Source organism: Rana temporaria, chromosome 4 (assembly GCF_905171775.1).
Source record: "Rana temporaria chromosome 4, aRanTem1.1, whole genome shotgun sequence".
In the NCBI taxonomy this organism is placed as follows: Eukaryota; Metazoa; Chordata; class Amphibia; order Anura; family Ranidae; genus Rana; species Rana temporaria.
The window spans coordinates 52,550,835-52,565,910 of NC_053492.1; the positions used below are offsets into that span (position 1 = coordinate 52,550,835).

Below are 15,076 nucleotides of genomic sequence, written 5' to 3' on the forward strand. Positions count from 1 at the left end.
GTAGTGTGGACCAGGTCAGTTTGCATAGTAGTAGATGGTAATCCCAATGTGCAATAATATGCTCTATATAATTATGCAGTTTAAGAAGTAGTGTGAACTAGGTCTGTTTGCACAGGAGTAGATGGTAATCCCTTTATGCAGTAATATGCTATATATCCTTATGCAGTTTAAGAAGTAGTGTGAACCAGGTCTGTTTGCACAGGAGTAGATGGTAATCCCTTTATGCAGTAATATGCTATATATCCTTATGCAGTTTAAGAAGTAGTGTGAACCAGGTCTGTTTGCACAGGAGTAGATGGTAATCCCTTTATGCAGTAATATGCTATATATCCTTATGCAGTTTAAGAAGTAGTGTGGACCAGGTCTGTTTGCACAGGAGTAGATGGTAATCCCAATATGCAGTAATATACTCTATATACTTGCGGTTAGGAGGTAGTTCAGACTGGGAAAATAAGCACAGGTGTAACGCTGGTGGTCCTTCTATCTAGTATAGCAACTAAGATCTGGATCCAAGTATCCCAAAAGTGAAGTTCAAGGTTGGTGTGAGTTGGTGGAGGGTCTCCAGGTGGCGACAGGGTCCAACAGGAATATTCCAACAACCTGTCGCCAGTGCTGGAGGTTTAAATAGCCCGGTCTCCCATGCACGCCGAGCGCCGCACACTGGAACGCACTTCCGCGTTCCAGCGTGGAGCGCAGACGTCCGCGTACCGGAAGTGACGCGGATGTCTTTGTGAATGGAGCGCAGCTGTCATATTAGGTAAAGCTGCGCTCCTAGTACATAAATTAACGCTAATAGCGTTACACGGCCCTGGTCCTTGGACACTCAGGTTCTAATACCGACAAAGGTAAAAAAAAAACTATGGTGGTGGAGGACATTAGAAATTGTGACCAAAGGTCGGCTGTGGACACTTCCCATTTCCAAGATCCTTGCCACAGACGCAAGTGGCGTAGGATGGGGAGCACATCTGGGGTCCCAGATAACTCAAGGGACTTGAAAAATGGGGAACACCTCAGGTGGACTTATCTGCATCAAGAAGAAACAAAAAAGTCAGAACGTTCTTCTCGCTAGAAAGAGAAGACGGAGCACTAGGAGTGGATGCGTTGGCACAAGGGTGGACATTCAGGATATGTTATGCCTTTCCTCCACCAGTATTAATACCAGCAGTAATAAGGAAACTTTGTGCAGAGAACACAACTCTAATTCTCATAGCACCTCACTGGCCCAGAAGACCGTGGTTCTCTATGTGGAAAGAAATAGCTATAGAGCCCCCTTGGTTATTGCCAGTCCAGGAAGATCTACTCTCCCAAGGCCAAGTATACTGCCCTCAAATGGAAAGGTGGAGCTTGGCCGCATGGTATCTGAGGAGCAGCTGCTGAAAGCAAAGGGTTTCTTGAGCCGCTTAATCGCGACTCTGCTAAAAAGCAGGAATATGGAGACACGTAAGATCTATGACAAAGTGTGGAAGTGCTTTAGCAATTGGTGCACAGAGAACTCCTTCAATACACAGAGTTCAGTGGCCGTCCTAGAGTTTCTGCAGAGTGGTGTAGAGAAAGGACTAAGCCTTAGTACTTTAAAGAGTCAAGTATCCGCACTGTCAGTGTTCCTGGAGGAGAGATTAGCATCTGACCCATTGGATAATCAGGTCGTTCAGATCTCTGAGCAGGCAAAGACCTATACAAAATTCAGTCTTTCCAAAATGGGACCTGTCATTAGTATTGCAGGCTTTGACAGCGGAACCCTTTGAGCCATTAGAGGATTGCAACCTAAAGACGCTGACGTTAAAAGCAGTCTTTTTGGTGGCAATCACCACAGCAAAAAGGGTCTGTGAGATAGAGGCCTTAAAAAATCAGCCCCCCCTTTTTTCAGATCTTTGCAGATCGTATAGTTTTTAAGATGGACCCGGGATTCCTGCCAAAAGTAATCTCGAGGTTCCATAGGGAACAAGAAGTTGTGTTACCTTCATTTTGTCCGAATCCTTCTAAAGAACAGGAAGTAAAGTTCCATAACTTAGACGTCAGGAGATGCGTCTTACATTATTTAGAAGTGTCGAAAACTCTAAGGAAGACGGATTCCTTATTTATTTTGCATTCTGAAGCTAGGAAGGGACATAGAGCTACTAGACGCACAATAGCTAGATGGCTAAGAGAAGGCATTGAATAGGCTTACAGGTTAGGAGGCATACAGATTCCAGAGGGTATCAGAGCGCACTCCACAAGATCTTTGGCAGCCTCACAGGCAGAAAGAGCTGGATAAACGCTTATTGCCATTTTTTACCAAAAATATGTAGAAGAATACGTATTGGCCAAAACTGAGGGGAAAAAATATTTATATTTTTTGGGGATATTTATTATAGCAAAAAGTAAAAAATATTGATTTTTTTTCAAAATTGTCGCTCTATTTTTGTTTGTAGCGTAAAAAATAAAAACCGCAGAGGTGATCAAATACCACCAAAAGAAAGCTTTATTTGTGGGGAAAAAAGGACGCCAATTTTGTTTGGGAGCCACATCGCACGACCGCGCAATTGTCAGTTAAAGCGGCGCAGCACCAAATCGCAAAAAGGGGCCAGGTCCTTTACCTGCATAATGGTCCGGGTCTTAAGTGGTTCAAAATGTGGTTCCTTCTACATTAAGTAAAAAGAAAAAGGGTGGTATAGTGGAAATTGAGGGAGCACTTTATAACTTTACCGATATCCGACCCTTAAAGCTCAGATGTCTGCCTTGTTTAAAAAAAGGTACCAAGATTAGTAAACTCCCTACTGTCAAGGTGGATAGTATAGGTCCAAGGGAAATGGGAAGACAGCGCTTTTGGGAACATACACGTAAAAAAGCATGGGAGTGTCTTTGTAGAACCAGAGTAAATGTAGCAGGAGGACATAGAGAAATTCACCCGATGGGACAAGGTTTGGCCCATGTAGGTGGTAGCTTACATGGTCATGCCAAAGTGGGAAGGTTGTACTGGTGTGTTCCGCCCTCCGGGTCAAAACAAAGGGGGGGGGGGTATGTGGTAGTGTGGTACCCCACCAGTGTATGAATACAGGATTCTCAACCAGGCAGATTATACCCCTTCAAAACAGAAGAAGTGAAGTATCTGGAAAACACTCCCCTTGTAGATGCAGCATTGATGCGTCTGGCTAAACATGTCACTCTTCCTTTAGAAGATGCGGTGTCCTTCAAGGACGGACTGGAGTGAAAAAAAGATCAAGACCTAAAAAGAATTTATGGGCTGCCCTGGCTCTAGCAGCTAAAGCTATGGAAGTCTGGACAGAAAATGTAAACTCCGTACTCAGGGGTGTTTCGGAGGAGTTGGCCAGAAGCTCAGCAGTTGAGGAGCTGGCAGCAGCCTTCATGGGGTAGGCATCTATTGATCTGATCCGTTTGATGGCTTGGACCATGTTATCCTCGGTCACGGCTAAGCGGGCCTTGTGATAACGCCCTTGGCTTGCCGACCCAGCGTCCAAACAAACCTGGTGTAGGAAGCACTTAAAAAAAAAACTGGAGCAGAGGGCAAGCATCCTTCCGTAAGCCTGCTAAGAGCCAGACGTCCATGAACCAGCAAAGTCTTTTTGAGATTGCGCCCGCCCAGGCTTGTTTGCTCCTCTTCTGGCATGTCTGGGTGGCCTCAATCTCGGACTACTGTGCCATCAAGCAGGTGTTACTGTCTTACGTAGATTTGCTGAAGACTCAGGGAGCAGTAGTGCACGTTCTGGGGGATGAAGAATTTTAGGGGGTACACTCCCCCCTCTTCTTAGTTCAGAAGAAAAGCGGGGCATGGCGCCCAGTGATGGATCTAACTTTTCTAAACAAATATATAAAATAAGAAAGATTCAAAATGGAGACTCTGTCGACCATCCAACAGGCCGTGCAATTAGAAGAGGGAAGTTCTGGACAGAAGCACTCCAATAAAAACGCCTTTATTGTGCAAAATGACAAAAGTACACACTACAGCAGGGTACAGGATAAAAAACTGACGCATTTCACACTATCAACAGTGCTTAGTCATAGCTATACACCCACAAGGCTTTGCTACAAATATATAGTAGCGCATATTGAACACGTGATCAATTGTGTAATTAATTGAAACTAATCAATTATTTAAATGAAATTTGGTTAATAATAAACATGCGTGGCTGAGTGTAAGGCTCCATGCACACTGAAGCTGATAAAAGCTATAAAAAAACGCCAGTAGCTTTGCAGGCAGCCTTTCAGCCCTGGTTCACACTGGGTACGATTTGGAACGATTTGAGATGCGATTTGACATGTCAAATCGCATCTCAAATCGGCGGCCATTGTCGGCAATGGCACTGTCCTAATCAGTGCGACGCCGCATTTGCGATTTCAAAAAGTAGTTCCTGTACTACTTTTTGCGATTTTGGGCCGCGATTTACATTAAATTGCGGCCGAAATCGCGGCAAAATCGCGGCAAAATCACGGCCGCAAGGTATGTACAGCATGAAAAAAATAATAAGAGCCTTAATCGGATTGTAATGTGGGGGGGCAGTGGAATAAGAAAATTTTGTTTTTAGGGTGAACCACCCCTTTAAAGGGGTTGTAAAGGATTTTTTTTTTTTCATAATAAGCATCCTTTACCTGCAGATATTCCTCTTTTCACTTCCTCATTGTTCGTTTTTGCTCAGAAGTTGCTCTATTTTTTCTCTGTTCTGTTCACTTCCTGCTTGTCTGATTGTTACTCACCACCGTGAAGGGAGGCTTTACTGCGGTGGTCAGTGACGTGCTTGCCCCCTCCTGTGAACTACATCTGTGCAGCAGGATGCTCTCTATGTGTTAGAGACTTCAAGGAGGTGTGAATTACTGGGCGTGCCGCAATACAGCTGCTGCCACAACCGAATTATCCATCTTTACTGTGAGCGGTCCTGTAAACGATAACGGTGGTCTCTGTGGCGGATTCATCGCGAGATCACTGTTATCGGCGGCGGGAGAGGGCCCCCCTCCCGCCGCTCTCCCGCACCCTTCGCCGCTTACCGGAGACATCAGTAGCGGCGGAGGCGATCGGGTCCTTTCCTCTCCTCGGCTGGGATATGAGTGAAGGCAAGATGGCCCCCACCCGTCCCCATAGCATTGCATTTAAGTCTAAATATGAGATCTGAGGTCTTTTTGACCCCAGATCTCATATTTAAGAGGACCTGTCATGCTTTTTTCTATTACAAGGGATGTTTACATTCCTTGTAATAGGAATAAAAGTGATCCATTTTTTTTTTCAGTGTAAAAAATAATAAAATAAATAAAAATAAATAAGAAAACTATTTTTTTTTAAAGCACCCCGTCCCGACGTGAGTAGCGCCCACATATGAAAACGGTGTTCAAACCATACAAGTGAGGTATCACCGCGAGAGCAATAATTCTAGTCCTAGACCTCCTCTGTAGCTCAAAAGATGCAACCTATAGAATTTTTTAAACGTCACCTATGGAGATTTTTAAGGGTAAAAGTTTGACGCGATTCCACGAGCGGGCGCAATTTTGAAGCGTGACATGTTGGGTATCATTTTACTTGGCGTAACATTATCTTTCACAATATATAAAAAAAAAATTACTGTTGTCTTATTTTTTAATTCAAAAAGGTGAATTTTTTCCAAAAAAAGTGCGCTTGTAAGAGCGCTGTGACAAAAAGTATTGCAATGACCGCCATTTTATTCTCTAGGGTGTTAGAAAAAATATATATAATGTTTGGGGGTTTTAAGTAATTTTCTAGCAAAAAAAAAACGTTTTAGTCTTGTAAACGCCAAATCTGAAAAACAGCCAAGGTCCTTAAGTGGTTAAAGGCTTTTATGCAAGTTACTGTCATAAAAAGTGTTTGGGGACCCAGGGTCCTGCCCCAGGGGACATGTATTAATGCAAAAATACATGTTAAAAACTTTTTTTTTCCCAGGAGCAGTGATTTTAACCCCTTAACGCCCGCCGCACGACTATTTACGTCCGCACAATGGCACAGACAGGCAGAAGGGCGTATATATACGTCCTTGCCTTCTAGCGGGTGGGGGGTCCGATCGAGACCCCCTCCGCTGCGTGCGGCGGGCGGATCCCCTCTGGGACGACGGCGCGGCTATTCGTTTATAGCCGCTCCGTCGCGATCGCTCCCCGGAGCTGAAGCACGGGGAGAGCCGTATGTAAACACGGCTTCCCCGTGCTTCACTGTGGCGGCGTATCGATCGAGTGATCCCTTATATAAGGGAGACTCGATCGATGACGTCAATCCTACAGCCACACCCTACAGTTGTAAACACACACAAAGTGAACACTAACTCCTACAGCGCCCCCTGTGTTTAACTCCCAAACTGCAACTTTCATTTTCACAATAAACAATGCAATTTAAATGCATTTTTTGCTGTGAAAATGACAATGGTCCCAAAAATGTGTCAAAATTGTCCGAAGTGTCCGCCATAATGTCGCAAAAATCGCTGATCGCTGCCAATAGTAGTAAAAAAAAAAAAAAAAATGCAATAAAACTATCCCCTATTTTGTAAACGCTATACATTTTGCGCAAACCAATTGATAAACGCTTATTGCGATTTGTTTTAACAAAAATAGGTAGAAGAATACGTATTGGCCTAAACTGAGGGGAAAAAAAATGTTATATATGTTTTTGGGGGATATTTATTATAGCAAAAAGTAAAAAATATTGAATTTTTTTCAAAATTGTCGCTCTATTTTTGTTTATAGCGCAAAAAATAAAAACCGCAGAGGTGATCAAATACCACCAAAAGAAAGCTCTATTTGTGGGGAAAAAAAGGACGCCAATTTTGTCTGTTAAAGCGACGCAGTGCCGAATCGCAAAACCTGGCCTGGGCATTTAGCTGCAAAATGGTCCGGGGCTTAAGTGGTTAATAATGCTTGAAGTGAAACAATAAAAATGAAATGTTCCTTTAAAAAACGTGCCTGGGGTGTCTATAGTATGCCTGAAAAGTGGCACAATTTTCCTGTGTTTAGAACAAAACACAGCAAAATTACCCCACCTCCCTCTGACTTCACATGGCGTCAGAGAGAAGCGGGTCAGCTGTTTACGTCACCGGGTGGCCCCACCCTCAGATATATAACAGCTGTCACATGGAAGAAGCATCACTCGGTGGGAGCCTCCCTTGTAGGTGAAGCTGTTGCATTTTTTTTTCGGCTCGTCGGGCCTTTTTTTAAATAAAGGACTTTGACAATTTTTTTGTAAATTGGTAGGGGTACAATGTACCCGTTAGGCCGTTACCAATTCACATAGGGGGGTCGTGATCTGGGGGTCAGCTTGTTAAAGGGGACTTCCAGATTCTGATAAGCCCCCCGCCCGCAGACCCCCACAGCCACCGGGTAAGGGTTGTGGGGATGAGGCCCTTGTCCCCATCAACATGGGGACAAGGTGCTTTGGGGACCCCAAAGTACCCTCCCCATGTTGAGGGCATGTGGTCTGATACGGTTCAGGAGGGGGGCGCTCTCTCATGCCCCCTCTTTTCCTGCCGCCTGCCAGGTTGCATGCTCAAATAAGGCTCTGGTATGGATTTTGGGAAGGACCCCTACGCCATTTTTTTTACATTTTGGCACAGGGTTCCCCTTAAAATCCATACCAGACCTGAAGCTGATCGTTAGTTGCCTGGTCCAAAAAATGTACTGCTTTCTAAAGAAAAGTAACACACCTAGTTTTTAAGGAAATTCTTTGTAAAAAAACAAATTACCTAATTTCTTAGGTCACTATTTGAGAAAAGTCTCACACCTAGTTTGTAAAGGAATGAATCAGATTAATTGTGTTTCAGCAGAACAGCCAAAGACAAAATGTAATAAATTCTTATAAATATTATATTACTCTTTATGCATAATAAAAGTTATAATTTGAGCTATATAAACTGTTCTGGAAAAACTGGGTGTAACTATGCCATCCATCTGCTCTTGGAGATAACATCAGAAACTCATAAACTTATATATATATATATATATATATATATATATATATATATATATATATATATATATATATATATATATATATATAGCAGTTAACTCTGAGTAATGTTCAGCCAAAAAGAAAATAAGTATCTCCGGGATTCGCAGGATAAACATTTTCTGGAAGCATTTTGCTACTGCTATTTCCTTACTCTTCTGGTATGTGGCTTTATTGTAGAATGCATAGGCGTAGACTGGTGATGGTTCACTGTTTAATGGGGGCTGTATCATGTATAGTTTCTATAACTTGCTATAAAAAGTACAGTACATGTAGATAAAGTGTTACTAAACCCACAACGAAAAAATCAGTCTGTATATGCAGTAAAGCATGCTTGTTATACCCACTGTGGAATCTAAGGGGTTAATCCTTTGAATTGTGTTTAAAGGCTGTTTGATCCTGTCTCTCTGATCCTCCTCTACTTCAACTGTCACCAAAAAGATCGTCAGGGGCGGCGAAACGTGTGGAGCTTTTTGCATGCGCAGTGTATAAAGGGATATCGCGTGAGTGAAAACGTTGTTCACAGTCTGTAGAAAAAGGCGGAAGAAACAATCGTGTAGTACAACGGTACGTAACTTGATTTTGGACTTAATGATCAGTGGATAGGTATGTGGGCTAGATATAGGGAGAAAGCTTAGTAGTAAGAGGCTTGACTGACATTAGCTTTTTTTGCTTAATTTTGACTTGCAGAAATAATGGAGGCCTTCAGTGAACAGGAGTTCTTCACAGAATTTGTTCAAAGGGGGCCCCGGATGGCAACCCCCTTTTTTCTAGAATTTTTCTTTCCTCAAAAAATAATTTATTCAGCCAAGATCTGGCATTGGAATGGCCCCACCCCTAAAATAATCGACATATTGTTGCGACACAGCACGTGCGCTTTGGGGGGCCAAGCCTGTATGGCCAGGCTCATGGGCCGCCACTGGAATATCAATGGCCTCATCAGGCACAAGTGTCATGTAGTTTGTTGAGGGTCTCTTTAGGAAATTGTGCAATATGCAGCAGCAAAGTATGACATGGTTCAGATTCTACTTAACAAACCTACAGTCCTTGTCTTGTTTGCACCACCTGTATACTGCTGTTCAAAGTATATAGGGCCAAAGGGTCTTGTAATGACCTGGGGGGAGTGGTGGCTAGGAAACCCATGCTATTTTTTTCAGTGATTTTTATCCATATTGCAGGGACCAAACATTACATTAAAGCCGCAAGCAGTATTAATTTTTTTTTTTCTTATAGTAATCTCATTTTGTGCAGGGACAGTTCTAAACACGTGCCACCTCACAGGCATACTATAGACACCTAGCAGGTACGATATTTAAAGGAATTTTGCATTTTTTTCTCACATTAAGCATCATTAAAATCGCTGCTCCAGAAAAAACTACAGTTTTTAAAACTTTTTTTTCCATTGATACATGTTCCCTGGGGCAAGACCTGGGTTCTCAAAGACGTTTTACAACAATAACTTGAATATTGGGCCTTAAAATGAGCGCTTTTGTATTCGAATGTTCGAGTCCCATAGACATCAATGGGGTTCTAAATGTCCGCGCGAACGTTCGAAGATTCTGGTGCGAGCCGAACGTGGGGGTGTTCGGCTCATCCCTAGTACAGACAAACATACATCTGTCTCCTCCCCTTGTGAGTCCCCTCCTCCTACAGTTAGAATCACTCCCTAGGGAACAAATATAACCCCTTGATCGCCCCCTAGTGTTAACCCCTTCCCTGCCAGTCACATTTACACAGTAATCAGTGCAGTTTTATAGCACTAATCGCTGTATAAATGTGAATGGTCCCAAAAACATGTCAAAAGTGTCCGAAATGTCTGTGGCAATGTCACGGTCACAATAAAAAAAAAAAAATCGCAGAGCGCCGCCATTACTAGTAAAAAATAAATAAAAAAAATAAATGCCATAAATCTATCCCCTATTTTGTAAACACTATAACTTTTGTGCAAACCAGTCTATATACGCATATTGGGATTTTTTTTTACCAAAAATATGTAGAATACTACATATCAGCCTAAACTGAGGAAAACAATATTTTTTTTTTAAATTGTGATATTTATTAAATAAAAAAGTAAAAAATATTGTGTTTTTTTCAAAATTGTCTCTATTCTTTTGTTTATAGCACAAAAAAATAAAACCGCAGAGGTGATCAAATGCCACCAAATGAAAGCTATATTTGTGTGGAAAAAACATAAATATTTTTAAATAATTTGGGTACAGTGTTGCATGACCGCGCAATTGTCATTCAAAATGCGACAGCGCTGAAGATTAAAAATTGGTCTATGCAGGAAGAGGGTGAAAATGCCCTGTATTGAAGTGGTTAATTACTCTCACTCAATCCTTGGGGGTTACCTAGGTAATTCTGGAATACAGTTGTGGAGTAATGGTAATGGGCAGCATGACTATTTATACTGTTTTAGCCAATCTTGTGAAGCCTTGCACTGGTGGCTGCTGGGTAAGAGAAAAAATACTTTGCTCTGTAGAGCAGTCTTGTCTTGTCCTAGAGGGGAGAAGTTCAGCTTGGAGGGCATTTTACCCTCCCTGGCAACCCTGTCATGTGCTTGCTGTTTGCGAGACCTCAGCTGGGCTGAAAGCTGACTGAGGGACTGTCTCATGGTGGATCTGTTCTGGGACTATTTGCAGACCCTGGAAGGAGGCATCCATTCGTCTGAAGGCTTGTGAGTACAGACTGTGTGAGAGATCCTAAAGACTGAGTCTGTGGGCCACTGCCACCCACCCCTCTTGTGTCAGAGAGTCAGCTGAGAGTACAGGGAAAAAGGGGGGACCAGCGTTGTCCACCCTATTGTGTGCTAAGGGACTTTGAGTTGCTGAAACAAGTCATGACTTTCATCTGCTTCAACTAAGCCAAGTCCATTACTATGCTTAAAGTGCTGCAGAAGAAGAACTTTAGTGTACTCATCTTGTGCATAGTTCTTTTTTGTAGCATTCCACTCTTCCCCAATCCTTATCCAAGTTACCCCAAAAATAAAAACACCAAAAAAACACCCTTGGACTGTTTACTGCACCAAAGAGTGACTGTGTTCATCTAAAATAGAGAACACCTGGAGCGCTGCAAGTCTATGGGCCAAGTAGAGTGCTCTGATGAGGAGTAATCAGATAAGTGGATCAGACCCAGTGCACCAAGCACAGCATGGAAAGAGATGCGACAGTAAAAAAAAAAAACACAAAATGCAGCGGTCTGAAAGAATGATCAAATAAATTCCAAAGTAGTACTGTGTGATGTAAACGGCCCCAGAGGGAACAACCAAGCCGAGCAAGGTTGATATTCTCAGCGCGCCTATGCGCCTTCCTTGACATCACTGCTGTGTCGGAGATGAAGTGGAAAGGTGTCCTGAAGTCAGTTGTGTAAGCGCCCACTGTTCTGTTGCCATGACTTACATGTTTCACGCGCCTGTGCTTTGTCATAATCACGGCCAGGACGGCAACATAAGCTAAATATATAGAGAGAGAGCTAATTACAAGCCTGAGGATAAGTATAACCTCCTCACTGCTCAGTCTTAAAATGGTTGTAAACCTTCTTGAAAAAAAACCCTGCAAGACAAAGGCATAATGAGCTAGTATGCATACTAGCTCATTATGAATTACTTACCTGAGATCAAAGCCCCTGCAGTGGTCCTTGTCCCCCCCCCCCCTCCGGCGCTGACATGTCTCACGGAGTGACTACCGGGTATCATAAGCTCCGGCACTGTGATTGGCTGGAGCCGCGATGACGTCACCGCTTTGGCTTGAATCCTGCTCGTTTTGCAAATCGAGTCCGGATTTTAAAAAATACAGTGCTCGTATTGCAAAACGCTTGTTAACTCGCAATCCAAGGTTCATGTAGACACAGGGGGATTACTCCTAAACCGTGCAGGTTTAGGAGATATCCAGGGTAGCTACAGGTAAGCTTTAATATAGGCTTAACTGTAGCATAAAGTGTGTTGTAAGGGTCTACAACCACTTTAAGGGGTAGGCTATAAAATAAAAGCAATACAAATAATTGTCATATATATGAAAAGAAAACAAACAAAAACAAAATCAAAAACAACAGTCCCTATGCAAAAATAATAATAACATGATAAACAAAAAAAAAACTTTACCCATGACCATACACACATTTAAGTCTATCCAATATCCAAAAATGTAATCAGGGGATAGCCCATTCCCATTTCACCTTTGGCCTAAGGTGAGGGGGTGGCAGAAATGAGCAGAGCCGTTCGGAAATGCTTGGAGAATTTCAGAAATACTCCGTTCATGAGCCTTTCCGAGGTTTTCCGAATTCAGTCGAGGTGTCCTCGGGCCTTTCCAATTGATTCCGACACTCTTCAGTACCCCTCCACCTCTGGCCACATGTGGTATTGCATGCCACTGAAGTCAATGCAGAACAAAGTATTTTCATTTCTATTGACTTCAATGGGGAAACTCGCTTTGATATGCGAGTACTTTGGACTACAAGCATTCTCCTGGAATGGATTATGATCGTAATCCAAGGTTCCACTGTATACTAAAAATTTACCTAAAATAAGATGTGCATAGAGTGAGCAAATTTAAATAAGGGTATTAATCTCAAGGTCTTCATTTAAGCCATGGGGCAAAAGTGACCCCATCATAAAAATCCAAAAATGTTCTTTCCTGCAAAAGAGAGAAAAGCTTTCATTGGCCGTGAGTGTGCCCATCGGAAAAAGCCTCAATAGCAAAAACCTTGAGGCATTTAATATCCTTTTTATGTTTAAAAAAAAAAAAATGATGTAGGAAGCTATGTTTTTCACACCCTTTGTGTATAAGCTTCTGGTGTTCACCATTTCTTGTTCTTAAGGTACATATAGTCTGTTCGACATATAACATCTTGCACGGACAACGTAGAACATAAATCACAAATTCAGTTGAACAAGTAATGAATTGTTTAATGTGAAAGTTTTTTTACCATTGTTGGTTATAATATTTGTACTACCGTGCGTTGTGAACTGGCAAGTCAGGTAACCAAACTTATGACATTGAAAGACGCCTATCCTTCGGTCAAAGTACGATCTTATATCGAGAAGGTTTCTTGTTCAGGGTTACCATTTTACTGGGAGCTAGAATGTTCTTTACTGTGTGATTTTTTTTTCTAAAAGTAATTTGCAGAAAGGCGGGCAATATCGGGGCAAGGTGCTGATCTAATATTAAAATTATACAATGCTTACTAATGACATTAGAGATAGACTTGTACTTGTCGTTATATGTGGTTACAAATCTGTCCGTGTTCCCAGATTGCTTCACCTTGTCAATTGTAATTTTATGGGGCAAGTCCATTTGAGAGATAAACTGTTCCTCAGTGAAGTCAATTGGGTAACCCTTCTTTTTGAAATATAGGATGCTATACTTCCAAAATACAATTGGAGCACAATCTTGAAACCGACAAGAAAGCATCTGAGAAAGATCTGAATTCAAATTTTGGTGGCTTGCAAAGATATTAGAAGTTAATTCTAAAGTTAAGTTAAAACAAATAAATTCTGAAATTTCATATATAGTGGCCAAAATCAAGACACTAGGTGACCAAGAAGGGCATGCTTATTCTGGTGATATCTGTCTAAGAGGGAAATTCCTTTCACTTCGTAGAAAGTAGGAGAAGTAAAAGGGAAACCTCCCCAAATAGACAGTGTCATGGACCTTGGAGTACTGGGGTGGTTACTGAGCTATACTGAGACATTTCCATTATGTGATAACCCTGTGTTAAAACCTTTGGATTATCAGGTGTGGGTATCTGTCGGAGACAGTCCGTCTGGCTAGAATTGTGGATTGAAGGTTAATTGAATCTATTATGTGTGTTTGAAGATGTATGTGTTTACGCTAAGGGACTTTGTATTGTTCTAAAGGTCAGAAGTCTCCTGTCAGGAGCATTGAATTAGCATTCTATTGTCTAAAGGATTGTAACCTCTCAGAGGTAGTAATTAAGTAGACCGGGTTATTGTGTACATTGATTACCCCCTGGGGCTTCTGTCTCAATACACAAGTCTTTCTATCCAAGCTATTGGACCAATCCCTGTTGACTATTTCAAGTCCTCGTTTGCATGGTCAAGGAGGACCTGAGTGAAGACTGCATATACTTTACAATTGACCAATGGGAAAGCGGTTGTTGGGGGTGGGATGTTCCAAATTCTGTATAAAAGTGTGCTGTGTACTTGAAAATAAAGAGTCCTGTTTGAACTTACATACAGCCTGCCTGGTGTTTGTTCTTAATGGGTCTGAACGGCACATAGCTGTAGTTTGGATCCCGGAACCTTGGATGACTGGACCATCAGACGTTGCAATCTGCAAGCTGATCCAATAGAAGCAGAGGAGTGTCGGGAGAGCAGAACCGGGCGAGAAAGGGTCTCGTCACAGACAGTTAATAAAAAAAGGAGCTGGCACAGGTTTTAATGCTTCCCTAGTCTATCCAAAACGGGATTTTGTTTTACATACAATTTAATCACCACCTAAAGGCTATGTATCCAAAAATCAAAAAGCAAGTTTACCTCCATCATTTCAATGCTTTATACCTGGCCATCACCAAGGTGTTTTTTTTTAAAGTCTATGGTGTGTGAACACACTCCAAAAACTCCACTCGGTGCCAAAAAAAAGTGCATACGCATAAAGAGTGATACACAAAACATGCACATATAGTCCTCCAAAGAAGAAAGACATTAACTCTAATCCCTCGGGACGTTACACTCCAGATGGGGATTGAGGTACTTATACTTGGTCCCTCTGGCCGAAACCATATGGACCCCATTCTTTGGAGGACACAGACCCAACCATGTACTAGGTGGGGCTCCCCCATGAGAAAGGGCAATCTACACCCTACTAGTCACATGTGCAAAACCATGTACAAAAAAAAAAAGAGACAAAAAAATGGGCTATAAATAAAAGAAGTAGGGGAGGAAAGTGGAGAGAGGAAGTTAAAGTTACCATTGTGCAGTGCAATACAATTGCCGACCCTTCAGCCAGGAATCAAAAATTCCTCTGGTCCCAGCCAAGAGGCAGGTGTAAAAAAAAGTGTGTGGTAGTGCAGTGACCTCGGTTTTAACACAAAGTGACCCTCACTCACAGTGAAGCTACAACACCCCTGGATTAATACCCCCTCACACATACAAAAGCTGTGTACAAACAAAAAAGTGACAAACAAAGG

At 42.2% G+C, this 15,076-nt stretch overlaps 1 protein-coding gene across 4 annotated transcripts in view; it reads left to right on the forward strand.

Annotated features, from left to right (window-relative positions):
* Positions 1–15,076, forward strand: part of LOC120936216 (fucolectin-4-like) — a 66,358-nt gene that overhangs the window by 13,541 nt on the left and 37,741 nt on the right. The window contains exon 1 of one of the 4 annotated variants that reach the window (XM_040348407.1): positions 8,413–8,497. The exons of 2 other annotated variants lie outside the window; for them this stretch is intronic. The gene's annotated coding sequence lies outside the window, so the exon portion shown is untranslated. Of the gene's footprint in view, positions 1–8,412; positions 8,498–10,360; positions 10,608–15,076 lie in introns of those variants that run through there. One more of the 4 variants, XM_040348409.1, reaches the window with a different exon arrangement.